The 17,609-nt window shown below is 44.5% G+C and overlaps 7 non-coding genes and 25 pseudogenes across 7 annotated transcripts; all 32 read right to left on the reverse strand.

Annotated features, from left to right (window-relative positions):
• Nucleotides 1-394: 394 nt before the first annotated feature.
• LOC136762326 (U5 spliceosomal RNA) lies at nt 395-509 on the reverse strand. The gene has a single exon (XR_010820529.1). It is a non-coding gene; the product is annotated as a U5 spliceosomal RNA (small nuclear RNA).
• Nucleotides 510-7,013: 6,504 nt separating this feature from the next.
• Nucleotides 7,014-7,132, reverse strand: LOC136761266 (uncharacterized; annotated as a pseudogene).
• A 223-nt stretch (nt 7,133-7,355) lies between these two features.
• Nucleotides 7,356-7,474, reverse strand: LOC136762686 (5S ribosomal RNA). The gene has a single exon (XR_010820878.1). It is a non-coding gene; the product is annotated as a 5S ribosomal RNA (ribosomal RNA).
• Nucleotides 7,475-7,683: 209 nt separating this feature from the next.
• Nucleotides 7,684-7,802, reverse strand: LOC136761126 (uncharacterized; annotated as a pseudogene).
• A 219-nt stretch (nt 7,803-8,021) lies between these two features.
• LOC136760776 (uncharacterized) lies at nt 8,022-8,140 on the reverse strand (annotated as a pseudogene).
• Nucleotides 8,141-8,357: 217 nt separating this feature from the next.
• On the reverse strand, nt 8,358-8,476 carry LOC136761876 (uncharacterized; annotated as a pseudogene).
• Nucleotides 8,477-8,685: 209 nt separating this feature from the next.
• Nucleotides 8,686-8,804, reverse strand: LOC136761436 (uncharacterized; annotated as a pseudogene).
• A 210-nt stretch (nt 8,805-9,014) lies between these two features.
• On the reverse strand, nt 9,015-9,133 carry LOC136761854 (uncharacterized; annotated as a pseudogene).
• A 217-nt stretch (nt 9,134-9,350) lies between these two features.
• Nucleotides 9,351-9,469, reverse strand: LOC136761048 (uncharacterized; annotated as a pseudogene).
• Nucleotides 9,470-9,679: 210 nt separating this feature from the next.
• LOC136761254 (uncharacterized) lies at nt 9,680-9,797 on the reverse strand (annotated as a pseudogene).
• A 212-nt stretch (nt 9,798-10,009) lies between these two features.
• Nucleotides 10,010-10,128, reverse strand: LOC136760835 (uncharacterized; annotated as a pseudogene).
• Nucleotides 10,129-10,349: 221 nt separating this feature from the next.
• On the reverse strand, nt 10,350-10,468 carry LOC136761309 (uncharacterized; annotated as a pseudogene).
• Nucleotides 10,469-10,692: 224 nt separating this feature from the next.
• Nucleotides 10,693-10,811, reverse strand: LOC136761255 (uncharacterized; annotated as a pseudogene).
• A 215-nt stretch (nt 10,812-11,026) lies between these two features.
• LOC136761649 (uncharacterized) lies at nt 11,027-11,145 on the reverse strand (annotated as a pseudogene).
• Nucleotides 11,146-11,353: 208 nt separating this feature from the next.
• LOC136761821 (uncharacterized) lies at nt 11,354-11,472 on the reverse strand (annotated as a pseudogene).
• A 209-nt stretch (nt 11,473-11,681) lies between these two features.
• On the reverse strand, nt 11,682-11,800 carry LOC136762652 (5S ribosomal RNA). The gene has a single exon (XR_010820846.1). It is a non-coding gene; the product is annotated as a 5S ribosomal RNA (ribosomal RNA).
• A 209-nt stretch (nt 11,801-12,009) lies between these two features.
• Nucleotides 12,010-12,128, reverse strand: LOC136762248 (5S ribosomal RNA). Its single transcript, XR_010820455.1, has one exon. It is a non-coding gene; the product is annotated as a 5S ribosomal RNA (ribosomal RNA).
• A 225-nt stretch (nt 12,129-12,353) lies between these two features.
• On the reverse strand, nt 12,354-12,472 carry LOC136761380 (5S ribosomal RNA). The gene has a single exon (XR_010820350.1). It is a non-coding gene; the product is annotated as a 5S ribosomal RNA (ribosomal RNA).
• A 209-nt stretch (nt 12,473-12,681) lies between these two features.
• LOC136762563 (5S ribosomal RNA) lies at nt 12,682-12,800 on the reverse strand. The gene has a single exon (XR_010820759.1). It is a non-coding gene; the product is annotated as a 5S ribosomal RNA (ribosomal RNA).
• A 224-nt stretch (nt 12,801-13,024) lies between these two features.
• Nucleotides 13,025-13,143, reverse strand: LOC136760815 (uncharacterized; annotated as a pseudogene).
• Nucleotides 13,144-13,698: 555 nt separating this feature from the next.
• LOC136761416 (uncharacterized) lies at nt 13,699-13,817 on the reverse strand (annotated as a pseudogene).
• Nucleotides 13,818-14,018: 201 nt separating this feature from the next.
• LOC136761710 (uncharacterized) lies at nt 14,019-14,137 on the reverse strand (annotated as a pseudogene).
• Nucleotides 14,138-14,353: 216 nt separating this feature from the next.
• Nucleotides 14,354-14,472, reverse strand: LOC136761012 (uncharacterized; annotated as a pseudogene).
• Nucleotides 14,473-14,681: 209 nt separating this feature from the next.
• On the reverse strand, nt 14,682-14,800 carry LOC136761060 (uncharacterized; annotated as a pseudogene).
• A 220-nt stretch (nt 14,801-15,020) lies between these two features.
• LOC136761757 (uncharacterized) lies at nt 15,021-15,139 on the reverse strand (annotated as a pseudogene).
• A 211-nt stretch (nt 15,140-15,350) lies between these two features.
• LOC136761249 (uncharacterized) lies at nt 15,351-15,469 on the reverse strand (annotated as a pseudogene).
• Nucleotides 15,470-15,678: 209 nt separating this feature from the next.
• LOC136760894 (uncharacterized) lies at nt 15,679-15,797 on the reverse strand (annotated as a pseudogene).
• A 220-nt stretch (nt 15,798-16,017) lies between these two features.
• LOC136762635 (5S ribosomal RNA) lies at nt 16,018-16,136 on the reverse strand. The gene has a single exon (XR_010820829.1). It is a non-coding gene; the product is annotated as a 5S ribosomal RNA (ribosomal RNA).
• A 208-nt stretch (nt 16,137-16,344) lies between these two features.
• LOC136760883 (uncharacterized) lies at nt 16,345-16,463 on the reverse strand (annotated as a pseudogene).
• A 219-nt stretch (nt 16,464-16,682) lies between these two features.
• LOC136762054 (uncharacterized) lies at nt 16,683-16,801 on the reverse strand (annotated as a pseudogene).
• Nucleotides 16,802-17,017: 216 nt separating this feature from the next.
• LOC136761330 (uncharacterized) lies at nt 17,018-17,136 on the reverse strand (annotated as a pseudogene).
• A 216-nt stretch (nt 17,137-17,352) lies between these two features.
• On the reverse strand, nt 17,353-17,471 carry LOC136761728 (uncharacterized; annotated as a pseudogene).
• Between the last annotated feature and the right edge of the window lie 138 nt (nt 17,472-17,609).

Here is a 17,609-nt window from a genome sequence, read left to right on the forward strand (position 1 = left end):
AGGGGAACACTATTTTTTATTTATTTATTTATTTTCTTTTGTATGAATTATTGCGTGTTGCAAACAGGCAATGAAGTCTGATAAAAGTCAAAAAGTCTCTCTCTCTCTCACACACACACACACAGCCAGCAAGACACACAGAGCCAGCCAGCTCAGCGATGACATCACAAACATCTCTCTCAGGTGACTCCTATGACATCACAGAGCACGTACATTCCGTTGCTTGCCGTCTGTCAACCACTCAGTCACTGCCAGCCAGACTGGCTGGCTGACTGGATGGTGGGGCTGCTTGCTGCTGCTGCGTACCTTAGCAAGCTTATTTGCTTGACCGGCCTTCCTCCTCCGCCCACATGCCCACCTATGTCCGATCTGCTGTTCACCTGGATCACAGCTCCGCCCCAACAAGGCAGAGCCTCCCAAGAATGGTACAAACTCACCCACGATCCCCTCCACGGAAAGCTATAGCAAAAGGCAAAAGCATTATACGTAATGAAGAGGAACCCGAGTCCAAGACGCATCCGACCAGCCATACATATTTGTGTGTATTAAAGATCACATTTTATTACATTTAGATTTTCTGTACTTTATTACATCTTTTTGTGATTTTTAAATGTATTGTTTCTTTTCCTTATATATGTATGTATGTATGTATGTATGTATGTGTGTGTGTGTCTGTGTGAAAGTGTATGTGTTTGTGTGTCTCTGTGTGAAAGTGAGTGTGTGTGTGTCTGTCTCTGTGTTTGTGTGTCTGTCTCTGTGTGAAAGTGAGTGTGTGTGCGTGTGTCTGTCTGTGAAAGTGTGTGTGTGTGTGTGGGTGTGACAGTGTGTATGAGTGTCTGTCTGTCATGTAACTCGCACATCTGTGAGGGCACCATTTTTGCAGAAAGAGATGTACACATTTTGGAGCAACATATGCTGCCATCCAGACATCGTCTTTTCCAGGGACATCCCTGCATTTTTCAGCAGGATAACGCCAAACCACATTCTGCCCAGATTACAAGCGCATGGTTGCGTAGGCAGAGAGTGCGGGTGCTAGCATGGCCTGCCTGCAGTCCTGACCTGTCTCCGAATTGAGAATGTGTGGCGCACTATGAAGTGCAAATTAAGACAACGAAGGCCCTGTGCAGTTGCGCAGCTGAGGAAATGCATAATGGATGAATGGGGGGAAATCCCACTTGCTAAACTTAACCAAGTGGTGTCTTCAGTGCCCAAGTGCTTAATAAGTGTTATTAAAAGAAAAGGTGATGTTACATAGTGGTAAACAGTCGACTGTCCCAACTTTCTTGGTTTCTTTTCACTGCTAATGAGATGCTGTAGAGTGAGTTAGTTATATTGATTTCAGGAGCTCTAATCGTATTGATGAGTTCATGCAGCATTTGTAATTGAATTTCAAAAAGAAATCCTTGCTGTCTGGCCTGTGTGTATGAGATGTACTCTGTCAATCTTTGGCTAACAACTGAAACATTGGTAGAACAGAAATGGCAACATAAAAAAGAAAAGTACATTTTAAAAGAGCACATTAAATAGGATGAATATACAGTTTTTTACAATCACTTTGTCACTAATTTCAGAACCTTGATGTCATTTTTCAAAACTCTAGACACAAAACTCAAAACGGTCATCACTTGTAACACAGGCTGTCCAATGTTCAAAACATTGCATTGTGCATTCATATCTTTAAAGAAACCTTGCACTTGCAGACTTGTTGGTTCAAATAATTCATTTATCATGAAATACCATAGTAACATTTATTTAGATCACCCACACAGAAGATACCGATAGTTTCACTGTGTAGTTGTTCGTACAATCATTAAATATTGTAGTACAAAATATGTGATACATGTTTCATTATGGTACTACACATAAATACATCACTGTAAAAGGACTAGTAGAGAGAATACTACAGACACAGTGGAATCATTGAACAAAATCTGAAATGTATTGATGCAATACAATCAAATCACACCATAGGTTTCTTTGAAGCCATGCAACAATAATTAGCTACAAAAAAGAACAAAACTACAGTAAAATGTCAACTGCAGTGTTCCTCACCTGGCTTAGTGTAAAACAAAGGATTGATTACTGTACTTCTGAATTTCCATCAGCCCTGTGTTCAGGTTCAGGTTCTCACAACCATTTTTCACAAGAGGCATCTTGAAACTGAACATACCTGAACATACTCAGTCATCAGCTGCTTCACTCTGTCTGCATTTCTTTCAAAAGGCACACTATACTCTGTGCTACACATTGGTATGCAGTATACAGTCATTTGACAATTGAGAGTAGCCTAATGTTTAGTGCATGCTGAAGACTTGCCGCTTCTCAGTACGGAAATTTCTGATGATTGAGGCCACAGTTGATCCTGAGTTGATTCTGAGGTTTGATTGAATCATTGTAGCTGCCTCAGTCATGGTCATGCCATGATTTACAACATGCTCTACAACTATTTCTCGGATTTCACTGGACACTATTTGCTGTTGCTGCCGCTGTCTGGTCCGTGGCCTTGTCCTCTACCACGTTCCCCCAACACCTCTCAAATGAGGCCCATGGCTGCCTCTCTGGTGAGGCCTAAGCCCTCCTCTATGACGAGGCCCACGACCACCTCTCAGAAGGGGTGCATGTCCCCTTCCATTCCTTTGACCACCACGTCTTCCTCCTCCCACTGCTTGACCTCTATTGTGACCTGGATGACTTGCCGGCTCCATGTTATCACTGTGTTGCTGGGGTGGATAGCACTCATTTCACTCGATACTCGTACCACAATGTGAAATCAATCATCAATAACCAGTTGGCAGTATTGGAAAAGCAATTACAAGGGCCTGCATACATACAGTAATGTCAAATCTGATGTGGAAGAACAATCATCTTCAACCAGGTTGGAGCGTTAGTTGCAATGCCTTTAATACACGCAGCGTGGAGAGAAACAGTGACTCAAGTAGATCCCAAAGTCGCTCTGCCTTCATTTTAACAGTCAGAGCTTTTATACACAAAAATCAAAGAGCTGGTTATAATCAGAAAGTCATTACTATGTTATCTTAAAAGTTAGCTAAGCAGAATTTATATCATTATAGGACAGAGTTCATAGATCAACACATGGATTAGGGAGCAGGCACTTCAATCATACTGTTTGACATTGTCTCCAAGATTCTCATCGTAAATAACAAACAGAAATCAAACTACCTTCTGGCCTGACCTTCTAGCTTGACCTTATCTTTCTTAAGTATACAAGAGAGAAAAACAGGTATTAGAGAAAGAATTTCTAACTTTCCTTCCACACTGCAAACATGGTATGGAAAAGTGCTACATGATGATGAATGATGATGAAATATTACATCCATAGATAATGTAGTCCAACTGGTTCATGCTCCTCGTTTATTGATGTCAATGGATCTCATTATCCTGAAACTTTCATGATCGAAACATGGAATATTGTTTGTCAGTTTCCATAAAATTATGCATTAAGAGTAATGCAACAGTCACTTATCATTTTGAGCAGCTGTATCGATAGTTAGATCTTTGTAATGAAATGAATAGACAGTGAATAGACAGTGATCTCAGATGTAATGTGTGAATTGCATTTTGAAATGGTAATACTTTGATGTAAGTTGTGTCATTTTAGTTCAATGAACAAATGATCTGAGGTTGATGTGTATTGTATCCAAGCAATTGTAAAAAAGTGTTAGAGTTTTGAAAAATGTGCATTTTGATCATCGGGTGTGAGTTTAGTGTCTAGAGTTTTGAAAAATGACATCAAGGTTCTGAAATGAGTGCCAAAGTGATTGTAAAAAAGTGTAATATCAGGGGACAGTGGCTATTAGTGATCTGGCCTTCCGTGGCCTCTGTATTAATGTAACAGGTCACATTGTATGTGTACACTGATACTTGATAGTATAATATAGTACAAGTAAAAAACATACATAGGTATCATAGAAGTATTTTGCAGAAATGATTATGGATAGTTATCAAAATGGAGAGGAAATGCTAAATCCAGTCTCCCCAGGCTGAGCTTCTATTGCTGCACCTGCTGGCCCCACTATATGGATAGAGCCACACCAAGTACAAGAGTCTCCCCATTGCTATTTATATCTCCCTATCCAGTCTTCTTTACGTGTCAGGGTGGGGTGCCTATTCCCCTGCATGCTTTGAAACCTATAGCACCTGGGACGCACACTTGGGATCCGGTTCCTCTGCCCCTCACATACACATGAGGAATCCCAGGTGCTCAATACGTCATACTGTCTCTTTCATCTCATGTGTAAACTATGGACAAATACATGACTAAACGTGTTTAGTTGCTTTTCCCAGAATGCTTTGCGCCACGATATGCAAATAACGGGGACTATGATTGGCTCCCTGACATTACCCACACTGCGACTGATGCTACCCATTTCACTACCCAACAAAGACCCATAATATGCGTGTGTCTGTCTGTCTGTCTGTCAAAGTATGTGTGTGTGTTTCTGTGTGTGTCTGTGTCTGTCTGTCTGTGTGTGAAAGTGTGTGTGTGTCTGTCTGTCTGTCTGTCATGTAACTTGCACATCTGTGAGGGCACCACTAATGCAGAAAGAGATGTACACATATTGTTTATTTTCCATATATATGTATGTATGTATGTATGCATGTCCAATTGCTTTGACAATACAAATGAATTGAATTGAGAGGGAGAGAGAGAGAGTAAGAGAGAGAGAGAGAGACAGACAGACAGACAGACAGAGAGACACACACACACACACACACACACACACAGAGAGCCAGCCAGCCAGCTCAGCGATGACATGACGAGCCTCTCTCAGCTTACTGCTATGACATCACAGAGCACGTACATTCCGTTTAACAAATCGTTAAACAAAAAAGGTTATAAACACATTGACTACAATACCGGTTAGTAAGACGAAGGTGAGTCTCTCGTTAGTATTATTAGTCAGACATTAAATAACTACGCAGGTTAGTATTTATGTCAGGTAACTTCTCGTTATATATATATCAGTCTCATTTACGTTTAGGTGCCGAGAAAGATCCTATTTGTTACCACAATTTCCCTTAACTGATTATTATTCAATGATTAAGGATAGGCAGGGCCACCAATAATCTAATGTCTATTAACTTGTGTCAATTTCAGACTAAACAGTTAAACAGGAATGAGAAGATATTTCTCGGCGTTGACAGATTTTATTTCTAAAATTATCAACAAAACAGTTTAATGCAACTCACATTTATATTTAAGAAAACTAAATGATATTACACATTCTAGAGTTATGAATCACAGATTAACATTTCTAATTGATTTCTCAAATGTCATGAATCACAAACTCCAAACTGTTAAAGTTATGTGAACTTCATCGCAGAGAGGCCTCTCTGGCTTCGGGCTCAGATAACAGCACACGGCACGAGGTCCGTGTGGTTTGGAACAAAGGCAGTCCGGTTCGGCTTTGTCCAAGAACTTCCACTCAGTCGATGCACCTGGAAGTTGGGGTTTCGCGAATGTAGAGTCTTTTCCAGACAGATTTTCCATTGGTTTGAAGGCTCCAAGGTTGTGCACAAAATCTTCTTTGTAAGCATGGTTCCACCGTAGTTACTTGAAGACGAAGTCTTTGAGGAAAGCAGGGCCCTGTTTGTTCCAAGGGTCAAGTTTCTTAAGACTCAAATAGCTATTTAAGTGACTGACACTTTCGTATTCAGTCGACTTAGTCAATTGTCCAGCTGTAAAACTCCACTGATCAGGTGGGTCTGTGAAGTTATTTATTTAATAAAGTCCTTTAAAATAATTCTTCGCTCAATCTCCTTCTCATAGTTTAACTCTTCTGTTGCCGGCAAAGACTTGGTTGGTTTCTGATTCCGGTTCTGGCAACAGAGCTACAGGTTGAGCTGTGGCAGCGAGTTTCTGGTTCAGGTGAGAGAGAGAGAGAGAGAAAGACTGTCCGCTGTTCCTTATAGTCTGTCAGATCAGTAGGTGATTGGTCCCTGAGTTCTTGAGATTGGATTTCGGTTTCAGCCCCCAGTGTCCTATTGGAGGGAGGCTTTATTTATGACTGATGTCAATCCATGCCATCTTTTGGAAATGCCGGTTGGCCTGGGTTCGTAGCTCTATGTCGGGATTTCGGCTCTCATCCACTTCAAAGAGTTTTTATCACCTACAGGCCCCTTTCTCCAGACATCTCATAGCAGAATTCCAAACTATTTGGCCTCTTCTCGGTGCCATCCTCCCCAAAACTGTCACTTTGATGCAAACCAGTTCCAAGCTGATGAGCTAAGGAAATCTGATAACTTTGGGGGGGGAGAGGTCTTCTTTAGATCAGTGCTTCAGCTCAGAGCCCAAATGCTCTTATCCAAATACACCCAACATAACGCTACATATGTATGTATGTATGTATATATGTGTAGAAGGAAAATTAGAAATTATTTTCTTACACCTGTTTTTCTCTCTTGTATACTTAAGAAAGATACGGTCAAGCTAGAAGGTCAGCCCAGAAGATAGTTTGATTTCTGTTTGTTATTTACGATGAGAACCTTGGAGACATTGTCAAACGGTATGACCTACGTGCCTGTTCCCTAAAACCATGTGTTGACCTATGAACTCTGTTCTATAATGATATATGTTCTGCTTAGTTAGCCTTTAAGATAACATAGTAATGACTTTCTAGCATGTATGGATGTATGTATGTATGTATATATATATATATATATATATATATATGTATGTATGTCCAATTGCTTTGACAATACAAATGAATTGAATTGAGAGGAAGAGAGAGAGAGAGAGAGAGAGAGAGAGAGAGAGAGAGAGAGAGACAGACAGACAGACAGACAGCTCAGCGATGACATCACGAGCCTCTCTCAGCTGACTGCTATGACATCACAGAGCACGTACATTCCGTTGCTTGTCGTCTGTCAACCACTCAGTCACTGCTAGCCAGACTGTCCCTAAGACAAAGTGTACAATACTTCAATTATATCTCCTCCAGACAGATAAAGAGTATTAAGAGCTACGATGAAGTTACCCAGGAGACGTAAAAAGCTTGCAGCACCTGGTATTTCTAGGAGGTCAGCCATCCAAGTACTGACCAGGCCCTGCCCCGTTTAGCTTGCGAGATCTTACGAGATCGGGCGCATTCAGGACGGTGTGGCCACAAGCCGAGAGGCCTGGCTGCATGATGTCTCTTAAAGGTTGGCGGGTATTGACGGAACTTCCAGCAAAAAAAAAAAAAAAAAAAAAAAAAGAAAAATGGATGGAAAAATATCAGTGCAGCAAAGGGTGTTGACAGTAGCTGGGTACGTGTACAATACTTCAATTATGTCTCCTCCAGACAGAAAGAGAGTATTAAGAGCTACGATGAAGTTACCCAGGAGACGTAAAAAGCTTGCAGCACCTGGTATTTCTAGGAGGTCAGCCATCCAAGTACTGACCAGGCCCTACCCCGTTTAGCTTCCGAGATCTTACGAGATCGGGCGCATTCAGGACGGTGTGGCCACAAGCCGAGAGGCCTGGCTGCATGATGTCTCTTAAAGGTTGGCGGATATTGACGAACTTCCAGCAAAAAAAAAAAAGAAAAATGGAGGGAAAAATATCAGTGCAGCAAAGGCTGTTGAAAGTAGCCGGGTACGTGTACAATTCTTCAATAATATCTCCTCCAGACTGAAAGAGAGTATTAAGAGCTACGATGAAGTTACCCAGGAGACGTAAAAAGCTTGCAGCACCTGGTATTTCCAGGAGGTCACCCAACCAAGTACTGACCAGACCCTGCCCCGTTTAGCTTCCGAGATATGATGAGATCAGGCGCGTTCAGGACGGTGTGGCCGCAAGCCAAGAGGACTGGCTGCATGATGTCTCTTAAAGGCTGGCAAGTATTGACGGAACTTCCAGCAAAAAAAAAAAAAAAAAAAATAGAAAAAGGGAGGGAAAAATATCAGTGCAGCAAAGGGTGTTGAAAGTAGCCGGGTACGTGTACAATTCTTCAATTATATCTCCTCCAGACAGAAAGAGAGAATTAAGAGCTACGATAAAGTTACCCAGGAGACGTAAAAGCTTGCTGCACCAGGTATTTCCAGGAGGTCTCCCATCCTAGTACTGACCAGGTCCTGCCCCGTTTAGCTTCCGAGATCTTACGAGATCGGGCGCGTTCAGGACGGTGTGGCCACAAGCCGAGAGGCCTGGCTGCATGATGTCTCTTAAAGGTTGGCGGGTATTGACGGAACTTCCAGCACAAAAAAAAAAAAAAAAAAGAAAAATGGATGGAAAAATATCAGTGCAAGAAAGGATGTTGACAGTAGCTGGGTACGTGTACAATACTTCAATTATGTCTCCTCCAGACAGATAGAGAGTATTAAGAGCTACGATAAAGTTACCCAGGAGACGTAAAAGCTTGCAGCACGAGGTATTTCCAGGAGGTCTCACATTCATGTACTGACCAGGTCCTGCCCCGTTTAGCTTCCGAGATCTGACGAGATCGGGCGCGTTCAGGATGGTGTGGCCGCATGCCGAGATGCCTGGCTGCATGATGTCTCTTAAAGGCTGGCGGGTATTGACGGAACTGCCAGCAAAAAAAAAAAAGAATAATGGAGGGAAATATACCAGTGCAGCAAAGGGTGTTGAAAGTAGCCGGGTACGTGTACAATTCTTCAATTATATCTCCTCCAGACAGAAAGAGAGTACTAAGAGCTACGATGAAGTTACCCAGGAGACAAAAAAGCTTGCAGCACCAGGTATTTCCAGGAGGTCACCCATCCAAGTACTGACCAGGCCGTGCCCCTTTTACCTTCCGAGATCTGACGAGATCAGGCGCGTTCAGGACGGTGTGACCGCAAGCCAAGAGGCCTGGCTGCATGATGTCTCTTAAAGGCTGGCGGGTATTGACGGAACTGCCAGCGAAAAAAAAAAAGAAAAATAGAGGGAAAAATACCAGTGCAGCAAAGGGTGTTGAAAGTAGCCGGGTACGTGTACAATTCTTCAATTATATCTTCTCCAGACAGAAAGAGAGTATTAAGAGCTACGATGAAGTTCCCCAGGAGACGTAAAAAGCTGGCAGCACCTGGTATTTCCAGGAGGTCTCACATTTAAGTACTGACCAGGTCCTGCCCCGTTTAGCTTCCAAGATCTGACAAGATCGGGCGCGTTCAGGACGGTGTGGCCGCAAGCCGAGATGTCTGGCTGCATGATGTCTCTTAAAGGCTGGCGGGTATTGACGGAATTTCCAGCAAAAAAAAAAAAAAAAAAAAAAAAATGGATGGAAAAATATCAGTGCAGGAAAGGGTGTTGAAAGTAGCCGGGTACGTGTACAATTCTTCAATTATATCTCCTGGAAACAGAAAGAGAGTATTAAGAGCTACGATGAAGTTACCCAGGAGACGTAAAAAGCTTGCAGCACCTGGTATTTCTAGGAGTTCTCCCATTCAAGTACAGACCAGGCCCTGCCCCGTTTAGCTTCCGAGATCTGACGAGATCGGGCGCGTTCAGGATGGTGTGGCCGCAAGCCGAGATGCCTGGCTGCATGATGACTCTTAAAGGCTGGCGGGTATTGACGGAACTGCCAGCAAAAAAAAAAAAGAAAAGTAGAGGGAAAATAACCAGTGCAGCAAAGGGTGTTGAAAGTAGCCGGGTACGTGTACAATTCTTCAATAATATCTCCTACAGACTGAAAGAGAGTATTAAGAGCTATGATGAAGTTACACAGGAGACGTAAAAAGCTTGCAGCACCTGGTATTTCCAGGAGGTCACCCATCCAAGTACTGACCAGGCCCTGCACCGTTAGCTTCGGAGATCTGATGAGATCGGGCGCGTTCAGGACGGTGTGGCCGCAAGCCGAGAGGCCTGGCTGCATGATGTCTCTTAAAGGCTGGCGGGTATTGACGGAACTTCCAGCAAAAAAAAAAAAATGGAAAATGGAGGGAAAAATATCAGTGCAGCAATGGCTGTTGAAAGTAGCCGGGTACGTGTACAATACTTCAATTATATCTCCTCCAGACAGATAGAGAGTATTAAGAGCTACGATGAAGTTTCCCAGGAGACGTAAAAAGCTTGCAGCACCAGGTATTTCCAGGAGGTCTCCCATCCAAGTACTGACGAGGCCCTGCCCCGTTTAGCTTCCGAGATCTGACGAGATCGGGCGTGTTCAGGACGGTGTGGCCGCAAGACAAGAGGCCGGGCTGCATGATGTCTCTTAAAGGCTGGCGGGTATTGACGGAACTTCCAGCAAAAAATAAAAAATAAATAAATAGAAAAATGGAGGGAAAAATATCAGTGCAGCAAAGGGTGTTGACAGTAGCCGGGTACATGTACAATTCTTCAATTATATCTCCTCCAGACTGAATGAGAGTATTAAGAGCTATGCTGAAGTTACCCAGGAGATGTAAAAAGCTTTCAGCACCTGATACTTCTAGGAGGTCTCCCATCCAAGTACTGACCAGGCCCTGCCCCGTTTAGCTTCCAAGATCTGACGAGATCGGGCGCATTCAGGACGGTGTGGCCGCAAGCCAAGAGGCCTGGCTGCATGATGTCTCTTAAAGGTTGGCGGGTATTGACGGAACTTCCAGCAAAAAAAAAAAAAAAAAAAGAAAAAAGAAAAATGGATGGAAAAATATCAGTGCAGCAAAGGGTGTTGACAGTAGCTGGATACGTGTACAATACTTCAATTATATCTCCTGGAGACAGAAAGAGAGTATTAAGAGCTACGATGAAGTTACCCAGGAGACGTAAAAAGCTTGCAGCACCTGGTATTTCTAGGAGGTCTCCCATCCAAGTACTGACCAGGCCCTGCCCCGTTGAGCTTCCGAGATCTGACGAGATTGGGCGCATTCAGGACGGTGTGGCCACAAGCCTAAAGGCCTGGCTGCATGATGTCTCTTAAAGGTTGGCGGGTATTGACGGAACTTCCAGCAAAAAAAAAAAAAAAAAAGAAAAATGGATGGAAAAATATCAGTGCAGCAAAGGGTGTTGACAGTAGCTGGGTACGTGTACAATACTTCAATTATATCTCCTCCAGACAGATAGAGAGTATTAAGAGCTACGATAAAGTTACCCAGGAGACGTAAAAGCTTGCAGCACCAGGTATTTCCAGGAGGTCTCGCATTCATGTACTGACCAGGTCCTGCCCTGTTTAGCTTCCAAGATCTGACGAGATCGGGCGAGTTCAGGATGGTGTGGCCGCAAGCCGAGATTCCTGGCTGCATGATGTCTCTTAAAGGTTGGCGGGTATTGACGGAACTTCCAGCAAAAAAAAAAAAAAAAATGGATGGAAAAATATCAGTGCAGCAAAGGGTGTTGACAGTAGCTGGGTACGTGTACAATACTTCAATTATATCTCCTCCAGACAGAGAGAGAGTATTAAGAGCTACGATAAAGTTACCCAGGAGACGTAAAAGCTTGCAGCACTAGGTATTTCCAGGAGGTCTCACTTTCATGTACTGACCAGGTCCTGCCCCGTTTAGCTTCCGAGATCTGACGAGATCGGGCGCGTTCAGGATGGTGTGGCCGCAAGCCGAGATGCCTGGCTGCATGATGTCTCTTAAAGGCTGGCGGGTATTGACGGAACTGCCAGCAAAAAAAAAAAGAAAAATAGAGGGAAATATACCAGTGCAGCAAAGGGTGTTGAAAGTAGCCGGGTACGTGTACAATTCTTCAATTATATCTCCTGGAGACAGAAAGAGAGTATTAAGAGCTTCGATGAAGTTACCCAGGAGACGTAAAAAGCTTGCAGCACCTGGTATTTCTAGGAGGTCTCCCATCCAAGTACTGACCAGGCCCTGCCCCGTTTAGCTTCGGAGATCTGACGAGATCGGGCGCGTTCAGGATGGTGTGGCCGCAAGCCAAGATGCCTGGCTGCATCATGTCTCTTAAAGGCTGGCGGGTATTGACGGAACTGCCAGCAAAAAAAAAAAGAAAAATAGAGGGAAATATACCAGTGCAGCAAAGGGTGTTGAAAGTAGCCGGGTACGTGTACAATTCTTCAATTATATCTCCTGGAGACAGAAAGAGAGTATTAAGAGCTACGATGAAGTTACCCAGGAGACGTAAAAAGCTTGCAGCACCTGGTATTTCTAGGAGGTCTCCCATCCAAGTACTGACCAGGCCCTGCCCCGTTTAGCTTCCGAGATCTGACGAGATCGGGCGCATTCAGGACGGTGTGGCCACAAGCCGAAAGGCCTGGCTGCATGATGTCTCTTAAAGGTTGGCGGGTATTGACGGAACTTCCAGCAAAAAAAAAAAAGAAAAAAAGAAAAAAGAAAAATGGATGGAAAAATATCAGTGCAGCAAAGGGTGTTGACAGTAGCTGGATACGTGTACAATACTTCAATTATATCTCCTCCAGACAGAGAGAGAGTATTAAGAGCTACGATGAAGTTACCCAGGAGACGTAAAAAGCTTGCAGCACCTGGTATTTCTAGGAGGTCTCCCATCCAAGTACTGACCAGGCCCTGCCCCGTTTAGCTTCCGAGATCTGACGAGATCGGGCGCGTTCAGGACGGTGTGGCCGCAAGCCGAGATGCCTGGCTGCATGATGTCTCTTAAAGGCTGGCGGGTATTGACGGAACTGCCAGCAAAAAAAAAAAGAAAAATAGAGGGAAATATACCAGTGCAGCAAAGGGTGTTGAAAGTAGCCGGGTACGTGTACAATTCTTCAATTATATCTCCTGGAGACAGAAAGAGAGTATTAAGAGCTACGATGAAGTTACCCAGGAGACGTAAAAAGCTTGCAGCACCTGGTATTTCTAGGAGGTCTCCCATCCAAGTACTGACCAGGCCCTGCCCCGTTTAGCTTCCGAGATCTGACGAGATCAGGCGCATTCAGGACGGTGTGGCCACAAGCCGAAAGGCCTGGCTGCATGATGTCTCTTAAAGGTTGGCGGGTATTGACGGAACTTCCAGCAAAAAAAAAAAAAAAAAAAAGAAAAAAGAAAAATGGATGGAAAAATATCAGTGCAGCAAAGGGTGTTGACAGTAGCTGGATACGTGTACAATACTTCAATTATATCTCCTCCAGACAGAGAGAGAGTATTAAGAGCTACGATAAAGTTACCCAGGAGACGTAAAAGCTTGCAGCACCAGGTATTTCCAGGAGGTCTCACATTCAAGTACTGACCAGGTCCTGCCCCGTTTAGCTTCCGAGATCTGACGAGATCGGGCGCGTTCAGGATGGTGTGGCCGCAAGCCGAGACGCCTGGCTGCATGATGTCTCTTAAAGGCTGGCGGGTATTGACGGAACTGCCAACAAATAAATAAAAGAAAAATAGAGGGAAAAATACCAGTGCAGCAAAGGCTGTTGAATGTAGCCGGGTACGTGTACAATTCCTCAATTATATATTCTCCAGACAGAAAGAGAGTATTAAGAGCTACGATGAAGTTCCCCAGGAGACGTAAAAAGCTGGCAGCACCTGGTATTTCCAGAAGATCTCCCATCCAAGTACTGACCAGGTCCTGCCCCGTTTAGTTTCCGAGATCTTCCGAGATCGGGCGCGTTCAGGACTGTGTGCTCGCAAGCCAAGAGGCCTGTCTGCATGATGTCTCTTAATGGCTGGCGGGTATTGACGGAACTTCCAGCAAAAAAAAATAAAAAAATAAAATGAAAAAGAAAAATGGAGGGAAAAATATCAGTGCAGCAAAGGGTGTTGAAAGTAGACGGGTACGTGTACAATACTTCAATTATATCTCCTCCAGACAGATAGAGAGTATAAAGAGCAACGATAAAGTTACCCAGGAGACGTAAAAGCTTGCAGCACTAGGTATTTCCAGGAGGTCTCACAATCAAGTACTGACCAGGTCCTGCCCCGTTTAGCTTCCGAGATCTGACGAGATCGGGCGCGTTCAGGATGGTGTGGCCGCAAGCCGAGATGCCTGGCTGCATGATGTCTCTTAAAGGCTGGCGGGTATTGACGGAACTGCCAGCAAAGAAAAATAGAGGGAAAAATACCAGTGCAGCAAAGGGTGTTGAAAGTAGCCGGGTACGTGTACAATTCTTCAATTATATATTCTCCAGACAGAAAGAGAGTATTAAGAGCAACGATGAAGTTCCCCAGGAGATGTAAAAAGCTGGCAGCACCTGGTATTTCCAGACGATCTCCCATCCAAGTACTGATCAGGTCCTGCCCCGTTTAGCTTCCGAGATCTGACGAGATCAGGCGCGTTCAGGACAATGTGGCCGCAAGCCAAGAGGCCTGGCTGCATGATGTCTGTTAAAGGCTGGCGGGTATTGACGGAACTTCCAGAAATAATAATAAAGAAAAAGAAAAATGGAGGGAAAAATATCAGTGCAGCAATGGGTGTTGAAAGTAACCGGGTACGTGTACAATACTTCAATTATATCTCCTCCAGACAGAAAGAGAGTATTAAGAGCTACGATAAACTTACCCAGCAGACGTAAAAAGCTTGCAGCACCTGGTATTTCCAGGAGGTCTCCCATCCAAGTACTGACCAGGCCCTGCCCCATTCAGTTTCCGAGATCTGACGAGATCGGGCGCGTTCAGGATGGTGTGGCCGCAAGCCGAGATCCTGGCTGCATGATGTCTCTTAAAGGCTGGCGGGTATTGACGGAACTGCCAGCAAAAAAAAAAAAGAAAAATAGAGGGAAAAATACCAGTGCAGCAAAGGCTGATGAAAGTAGCCGGGTACGTGTACAATTCCTCAATTATAACACCTCCAGAGAGATAGAGAGTATTAAGAGCTACGATTAAGTTTCCCAGGAGACGTAAAAAGCTTGCAGCACCAGGTATTTCCTGGAGGTCTCCCATCCAAGTACTGATCAGGCCCTGCCCCGTTTAGCTTCCGAGATCTAACGAGATCAGGCGCGTTCAGGACAATGTGGCCGCAAGCCAAGAGGCCTGGCTGCATGATGTCTCTTAAAGGCTGGCGGGTATTGACGGAACTTCCAACAAAAAAAAAAAAAAAAAAAAAAGAAAAATGGAGGGAAAAATATCAGTGCAGCAAAGGCTGTTGAAAGAAGCCGGGTACGTGTACAATTCTTCAATTATATCTCCTCCAGATTGAAAGAGAGAATTAAGAGCTACGATGAAGTTACCCAGGAGACGTAAAAAGTTTGCAGCACCTCGTATTTCCAGAAGGTCACCCATAAAAGTACTGACCAGGCCCTGCCCCGTTTAAATTCCGATATCTGACGAGATCGGGCGCGTTCAGGACGGTGTGGCCGCAAGCCGAGAGGCCTGGCTGCATGATGTCTCTTAATGGCTGGCGGGTATTGACGGAACTTCCAGCAAAAAAAAAAAAAAGAAAAATGGATGGAAAAATATCAGTGCAGCAAAGGCTGTTGAAAGTAGCCGTGTACGTGTACAATACTTCAATTATATCTCCTCCAGACAGAAAGAGAGTACTAAGAGCTACGATGAAGTTACCCAGGAGACAAAAAAGCTTGCAGCACCAGGTATTTCCAGGAGGTCACCCATCCAAGTACTGACCAGGCCGTGCCCCTTTTACCTTCCGAGATCTGACGAGATCGGGGGCGTTCAGGACGGTGTGGCTGCAAGCCAAGAGGCCGGGCTGCATGATGTCTCTTAATGGTTGGCGGGTTTTGACGGAACATCCAGCAAAAAAAAAAAGAGAAATGGAGGGAGAAATACCAGTGCAGCAAAGGGTGTTGAAAGTAGCCAGGTACGTGTACAATTCTTCAATTATATCTCCTGCAGACAGAAAGAGAGTATTAAGAGCTACGATGAAGTTACCCAGGAGACGTAAAAAGCTTGCAGCACCTGATATTTCTAGGAGGTCAGCCATCCAAGTACTGACCAGGCCCTGCCCCGTTTAGCTTCCGAGATCTTACGAGATCGGGCGCATTCAGGACGGTGTGGCCACAAGCCGAGAGGCCTGGCTGCATGATGTCTCTTAAAGGTTGGCGGGTATTGATGGAACTTCCAGCAAAAAAAAAAAAAAAAAAAAAAAGAAAAATGGATGGAAAAATATCAGTGCAGCAAAGGCTGTTGAAAGTAGCCGTGTACGTGTACAATACTTCAATTATATCTCCTCCAGACAGAAAGAGAGTACTAAGAGCTACGATGAAGTTACCCAGGAGACAAAAAAGCTTGCAGCACCAGGTATTTCCAGGAGGTCACCCATCCAAGTACTGACCAGGCCCTGCCCCTTTTACCTTCCGAGATCTGACGAGATCGGGGGCGTTCAGGACGGTGTGGCCGCAAGCCAAGAGGCCTGGCTGCATGATGTCTCTTAAAGGTTGGCGGATATTGACGAACTTCCAGCAAAAAAAAAAAAGAAAAATGGAGGGAAAAATATCAGTGCAGCAAAGGCTGTTGAAAGTAGCCGTGTACGTGTACAATACTTCAATTATATCTCCTCCAGACAGAAAGAGAGTACTAAGAGCTACGATGAAGTTACCCAGGAGACAAAAAAGCTTGCAGCACCAGGTATTTCCAGGAGGTCACCCATCCAAGCACTGACCAGGCCCTGCCCCTTTTACCTTCCGAGATCTGACGAGATCGGGCGCGTTCAGGATGGTGTGGCCGCAAGCCGAGACGCCTGGCTGCATGATGTCTCTTAAAGGCTGGCGGGTATTGACGGAACTTCCAGCAAAAAAAAAACAAAAATAAAAGGAAAATGGAGGGAAAAATATCAGTGCAGGAAAGGGTGTTGAAAGTAGCCGGGTACGTGTACAATACTTCAATTATATCTCCTCCAGACAGATAGAGAGTATTAAGAGCTACGATGAAGTTTCACAGGAGACGTAAAAAGCTTGCAGCACCAGGTATTTCCAGGAGGTCTCCCATCTAAGTACTGACCAGGCCCTGCCCCGTTTAGCTTCAGAGATCTGACGATATCGTGCGCGTTCAGGACAGTGTGGCCGAAAGCCGAGAGGCCCGGCTGCATGATGTCTGTTTAGGCTGGTGGGTATTGACGGAACTTCCAGCAAAAAAAAAAAAAAAAAAAGAAAAATGGAGGGAAAAATATCAGTGCAGCAAAGGCTGTTGAAAGTAGCCGGGTACGTGTACAATTCTTCAATAATATCTCCTCCAGACTGAAAGAGAGTATTAAGAGCTACGATGAAGTTACCCAGGAGACGTAAAAAGCTTGCAGCACCTGGTATTTCCAGGAGGTCACCCAACCAAGTACTGACCAGACCCTGCCCCGTTTTGCTTCCGAGATATGATGAGATCAGGCGCGTTCAGGACGGTGTGGCCGCAAGCCAAGAGACCTGGCTGCAGGACGTCTCTTAAAGGCTGGCAAGTATTGACGGAATTTCCAGCAAAAAAAAAAAAAAAAAAAGAAAAATGGATGGAAAAATATCAGTGCAGCAAAGGATGTTGACAGTAGCTGGGTATGTGTACAATACTTCAATTATATCTCCTCCAGACAGATAGAGAGTATTAAGAGCTACGATAAAGTTACCCAGGAGACGTAAAAGCTTGCAGCACCAGGTATTTCCAGGAGGTCTCACATTCATGTACTGACCAGGTCCTGCCCCGTTTAGCTTCCAAGATCTGACGAGATCGGGCGAGTTCAGGATGGTGTGGCCGCAAGCCGAGATGCCTGGCTGCATGATGTCTCTTAAAGGCTGGCGGGTATTGACGGAACTGCCATCAAAAAAAAAAAAGAAAAATAGAGGGAAATATACCAGTGCAGCACAGGGTGTTGAAAGTAGCCGGGTACGTGTACAATT

The sequence above is a fragment of the Amia ocellicauda genome, chromosome 10 (genome assembly GCF_036373705.1).
Source record: "Amia ocellicauda isolate fAmiCal2 chromosome 10, fAmiCal2.hap1, whole genome shotgun sequence".
NCBI lineage: Eukaryota > Metazoa > Chordata > Actinopteri > Amiiformes > Amiidae > Amia > Amia ocellicauda.